The sequence below is a fragment of the Mus musculus genome, chromosome 11, assembly GCF_000001635.26.
Source record: "Mus musculus strain C57BL/6J chromosome 11, GRCm38.p6 C57BL/6J".
Taxonomy (NCBI): Eukaryota; Metazoa; Chordata; class Mammalia; order Rodentia; family Muridae; genus Mus; species Mus musculus.
In genome coordinates, this window is record NC_000077.6 from 5,446,231 (window position 1) to 5,452,230 (window position 6,000).

Genomic DNA, 6,000 nt, shown 5'->3' on the forward strand with positions numbered 1-6,000 from the left:
CTGGCTGTCCTAGATCTCACTTTGTAGACCAGGCTGGCCTCTAACTCAGAAATCTGCCTGCCTCTGCCTCCCGAGTGCTGGGATTAAAGGCGTGTGCCACCACACCTGGCACAGTCCAGTCTTTAAGGGGAAAGCAATTATTATAGCCATGCATAGCTAGCGTTGCAATCCTTAGAAGTATGAAGTCATGAACTGGTGAATGAATATGCAAATATGGTCTATCCATACAATAAAATCGAATTTTTAACATGGTAGAGTTTCAATCGGGGCTGGTGAGATGGCTCAGTGGGTAAGAGCACCCGACTGCTCTTCCAAAGGTCCGAAGTTCAAATTCCAGCAACCACATGGTGGCTCACAACCACCCGTAATGAGATTTAATGCCATCTTCTGATGCATGTGAAGACAGCTACAGTGTACTTAGATATAATAATAAATAAATCTAGAAAAAATATATTAAAAAAAGTTTCAATCTTCAATTGCATTTTAAATAACAAAATCAAAGACAAATAAAATACTGAATATTGAATGAATGCGACAAAAATATACTCAGTGAAGCATATAGCCTTTCCATTTGTATGAAATGCCAAGAATATAGAAAAATGGAAAGGTTAGTGATCACCAGATACTGAACTGGAAGGAGGATTGGGTAGTATGACTATTAATGGATTTCCCTTAAGGGGAACGAAAATATTCTGTAATTAAATGGTGATGAGTATATTCTTTGTAAATACATGAAATCCACCACCAAATTGTACATTTTCTTTCTTTCTTTCTTCCTTCCTTTCTTTTTTTTTTTTCCCCCTGAGACAGGGTTTCTCTGTATAGCCCTGGCTGTCCTGGAACTCACTTTATAGACCAGGCTAGCCTCGAACCCAGAAATCTGCCTGCCTCTGCCTCCCAAGTGCTGGGATTAAAGGTGTACACCACCACTGCCTGGCAAATTGTACATTTTCTAAAGATGGATTTTACAGTGTATAGATGACGTCTCAATACAGCTGTTAAAAATTGAAGCCTTTTCGTACTTGACGTAGTGGAGCTCGCTTTAATCCTAGCACTGGGCAGGTAGAGGCAGGTGGACCCATGAGTTCAAGACCAGCCTTGTCTCCGTAGGTGTCTCAGGCCAGGCAAAGTTACATAGTAAGACCTTTTCTCAAACAAAAATGAAGCCTTGGGTCAAGAGAGGATCCAAGGTCATATCTCAGCCCCCAGCTCACAACCACCTATGACTCCAGCTTTATGGGATCTGACCCTCTCTTCTGTTCACATACGGCATACATTTACAGAGAAAGAGAAGGGTGGGGGACAGAGGGACAGAGAGGGACAGAGACAGAGACAGAATTTTCAAAAGGCTCAGTGGTAAAGAGCACTTGTTGCTCTTGCAGAGGACCCAAGTTTGGTTCCCAGCACCTACATAACAACTCACAGCCCTCTACAGGGAAATCCAACACTCTCTTCTGGCTCTAAGGACACTGCACTCGTGTGTTGCACAGATATGCAGGCAAAACACCCATTAGACACATTTAATGAAATCTTGTTTAAAAATTCAGCTCAGTGATCTCATTAAACACACTTTGCTATAATGGCAAGGACCTTGGTCTTGCCTAGATTGAAGCTGTGTGGTCCAGAATAGGCACCTAATAAATATTGGTTACATGACTTACTGAGCTCATCACCACACACCCCTCTCCTCCTTCAGACAGTTAAGGTAGCTTTGCATTACCTGCCTAGGAGCACTGGGCTTCATGGGACCAAAATAAATTCTGAGAATGAAGAACGGCAACAATATTTCTCTTAAGAACTTCAGTAGCAATGACAATGCACACAAGGGTCAGAAAATAACCTAGTTTGGGTCCAGTAAGATGGTGCTGGGGGTAGGAGGTGCTTGCTGCCAAGGCAGCTGACCTGAGTTCATTCCCTAGAACCCACACGCTGGAGAAAAAGAACCAACTCCCACACGTTATCCTTTGAATTTCACACATGACTTCCATGCATATACAAGTAAATAGACAGATAGACAGACAGATAATTTTTATTTCTATTTGGTTTTCTCAAATAGGGTCTCTCTGTGTAACCCAAGCTGGTCTCTTACCTCCCAGCAATCTTCCTGCCCCACCAGCTTTCCAAGTACTGGGATTGCAGGTGTGTGATACTATACCTGATTGGATTTAATTGTTCAAACTCTGCTTCAAGATACAATCAATAAGACACAGGCTAGTAACATAGAAACAGCATGATCTGCCTCTCAAGAGACAATGTTACTTAGAAACTGAGGTATTTACCAAGTTTCCCCAAAGTCTGGCAGGCAGAAAAGGGAGATAGAAAGTAACTTGAGCCACTTGGGGATGTAGCTTAGTGGGAGCACTAGTGCTCCATACACATGCGGGGAGGCCCTGTGTTCTATCTCCAGAACTGGGGGGAATTCCTACGATCCTTGGCTCGATGGTTAATAGCACTTGATGCTCTTGCAGAGGATAAGAATTCAGTGTGCAGAACCCACACTGGGTGCTGCACAAGCACCTACAACTCTAGTTCCAGGGAATCTAATGGCCTCTTCTGGTCTCCATAGATATGTGCACATGTGTGCATAAACATACCCACATACACACATATACACATAAATAGAATAAATCTTTTAAAAAAAAGGAAAGGAAAAGGAAAGGTCTTGTGAACTAAGGCTATGGATGGAGTCTACAAGTTGGATCAAATGGTAAGCATGAACAAACATGACCGTGGTCATCATCCATGGTATATCCCATAAACCACCCTGGCTGTGAAGCATCATCGAGCTGTTGGAACCGTTTCATGTGTCCATCCGTCACAGACAATGCATCCACTCACTCTAGCAGGGTACAGATGAAACGGCTATTTCAAATGAGACGTTTGGGACAGGGCAGAGGGTGAGGAGGAAAAACAGGGGACAATGACACATAGGTATAAAATTACACCACAAAACTCATCACTTGGTATTCTAACTCAAAATGTTAAAGAAATTCTATGAACTTGTACAGAAGGAGTTCAAATACACTGATAGGTGAGGAAAAAGTATGCATATGTACACATCCTTGTGTGTGTAATAAATATATGTATAGACTATGATTTTATTGCAAAATATACTGCTGAGTGAAAATAAAAGATGCTGTAACCAAAAAGCACCTGGATGGGGGAAAACAGATATGTGGAAGTTTTCATGAAGGTGGTATTAAGACATAAATGGGGATTAGAGAGTTGGTTCACCAGTTAAGAGCAGTTGTTACTCTTGCAAAGACTCCAGGTACAGTTCCTAGTGCCTATACCGTGGGCTCAGAACTACCCCTAACTCCATCTTCCAGGGATCCAACACCTTCTTGCCTTGGGCATCACACATACATGTAGGCAAAAAACTTATACATATAAAGTTATAGATCTTTTTTTAAAGATGTATTTTTAAAAAAAGATTTATTTATTTATTTATTTATTTATTTATTTATTTTATATATGTAAGTACACTGTAGCTGTCTTCAGACACACCAGAAGAGGGCATTGGATCCCATTAAAGATGTTTGTGCACCACCACGTGATTGCTGGAAATTAAACTCAGGACCTCTGGAAGAGCAGTCAGTGCTCTTAACCACTGAGCCATCTCTCCAGACCAAGATGTATTCTTTTTCATTAAGTGTCCATGTGTGAGTCCGTGTATCTATGCCACATGTGTGAGTCTGTGTTGTGTATCTGTGCCCCGTGCCCTGGGAAGCAGGAGGAGGTTGGTTGTCTGCAGCTACATGTACAGGCAGTTGTACCTTACCAGACGCCGTTACTGGGAGCAGAACTTGGATCCTCTGCAAGTGTAGTATTCTCGTAGCCACTAAGCTATCTCTCCAGACCCAGGAAACCTTTAAGCATAAATAAATGACTGGTTTTCCCTGAATAACTACAACTTGTTTGAATTTTGTTCTCTGTGGATATATTTATTACCTTCCAGAGAGAATAAAAATAAATGGAGAATCCACTAAATCAACAAAGGACAGCATTCCTTTTCCTATATTCAAACTGATCCATTCAATAAACGTTATTGAATAGCAATAAGGTGCTTGCATGAAGCCATGCCACCAGAAGACAAATGGGTGGGCCTATAGTTATGGAAGAAGATGTCACCATTGGGAGAAGCCAGGCACACAGGACTACCTGGACTGTTTGTTTGTTTTTTAATAGTTTAAAAATAAAGATGAAATTTATAGTTATATTAGCCAGTCCCTGGATCCAACTACCTTCCTGCCATCTTTTTTCTTTTGCTTTCTTTACTTCTGAAAACGTTTATTACTATATGAGACAGACAAAGAAGTCAATAAAAGATTTTCATAAAATATAAGTATACATTAACTATTTTACAAAATGGTTTTAAGACTTTGAATCTTATCCTACTTCTTTTAGGCAATTCAAATTTAAGCTATGCTAGAATTCTTCCACAGCATTTATATCTATTTCTGGAAACTTCATTTATTGTATTTAAACATCATATAATTCTTTTGAAAGGTACAATAGTAGTTATACAGACAAGTAGCGGCAGTTCTTTCAAACCCCTTAGAAGTGTCTCTTCCTTCTTTGATGTATACCATCAATCTCTGTCTCCTCTGAGCCTGGAGGCAGAAGGCCAATCTAGGCCCAGACTCATCAGTGGTTTAAACCCTGCTTCAACCTGCCCCTGATTTGCAATGGCCACCCAACCAGGAGTCACAAAACTCAAACAATGCTCCAGGGGCCAAGCAGGGAATGTGAGTGAGTGAAGTTGGCCAGGTGTAAGCAAAAATAATCAGCGAGTGCCACAGGAAAGGATGGTGGGGCTTCAAGCAGAAACTCCCTTGGGAGTGGTGGGGAGGGCGAGGGGGGCTGCGGAATGCCTTACCTTTTTTTTGTTTTGTTTTGTTTTTTGTTTTTCGAGACGGGGTTTCTCTGGATAGCCCTGGCTGTCCTGGAACTCACTTTGTAGCCAGGCTGGCCTCGAACTCAGAAATCCATGCCCGTTGATGCTTGACCATTTTAAGAAGGTTACTCCACCACCTAGTTGCTATGGGAAATATAGGCCTAGGATTCTTAGCTCTTCTGATTTTTTTCAAAAGAAGGAAGGAGGAAGAGGAGGATAGGAAAATGAAAGGAAGGAAGGAGGAAGGGAGGGAAGGAGAAGAAACAGAAGAGGGGGGGCTGGTGAGATGGCTCAGTGGGTCTGCTCTTCTGGGTGAGACTGCTCTTCTGAAGGTCCGGAGTTCAAATCCCAGCAACCACATGGTGGCTCACAACCATCCGTAACGAGATCTGACTCCCTCTTCTGGCCTCCATGGGAACTGCACATACAAACTCATGTATGCATACATAAAATTTAAAATAAAAATAAAAATAAATGAAGAAAGACAGTTGCTGCCTTGCCTTTCAAAGCTTTGCTGATCCTGCCTCAGGCTAAAGTGCAGCAGAGATCAAAGAAACTCCTGTTCTTTTTCCCCTCCACGACTAACAAGCTGTGTGACCAAGGCTCTCCCTCTCTGAGCTTGGGTGTTCTTGCCTGGAAATGCATCTGTGATCATTGCCTTACTTCAGAGGGTCAGCGTGAGGATTCCATGAGCTGGCAGCTGGGCATTCTTGATGAGAGAGCTCTGAGCATAGGGTAGACTCTACCTGGCTGTATGATCTGTTCCTATAGCAAGCACCTGGCCCTGAGACTTGGCAGTAGAAGATGCTTGCTAGACATGTGCTTTGGCTCAGGGTACACACTTCTTCCCAGCTGTGAACCCTCGGTGTGGGAGATGTGGTTCACACCCCTGTTTGTTTCTTCCACGAGTTAATGATTTACTGCCAGTGTTTAATTTTGTTTAAACAGACACGACCCCATTGGTACCCAAGGCTCTGTCCCGGGCCAAAGTGGCTCAGAGATCAAAGACACCCAAAGACGCAGGAGCCCTCCCACTGCCCTCTCCTGGAATTGTCCTTTAGCCTGCTGGCACCTATGATTGCCCTGCTGCCCCTTGACCTTGC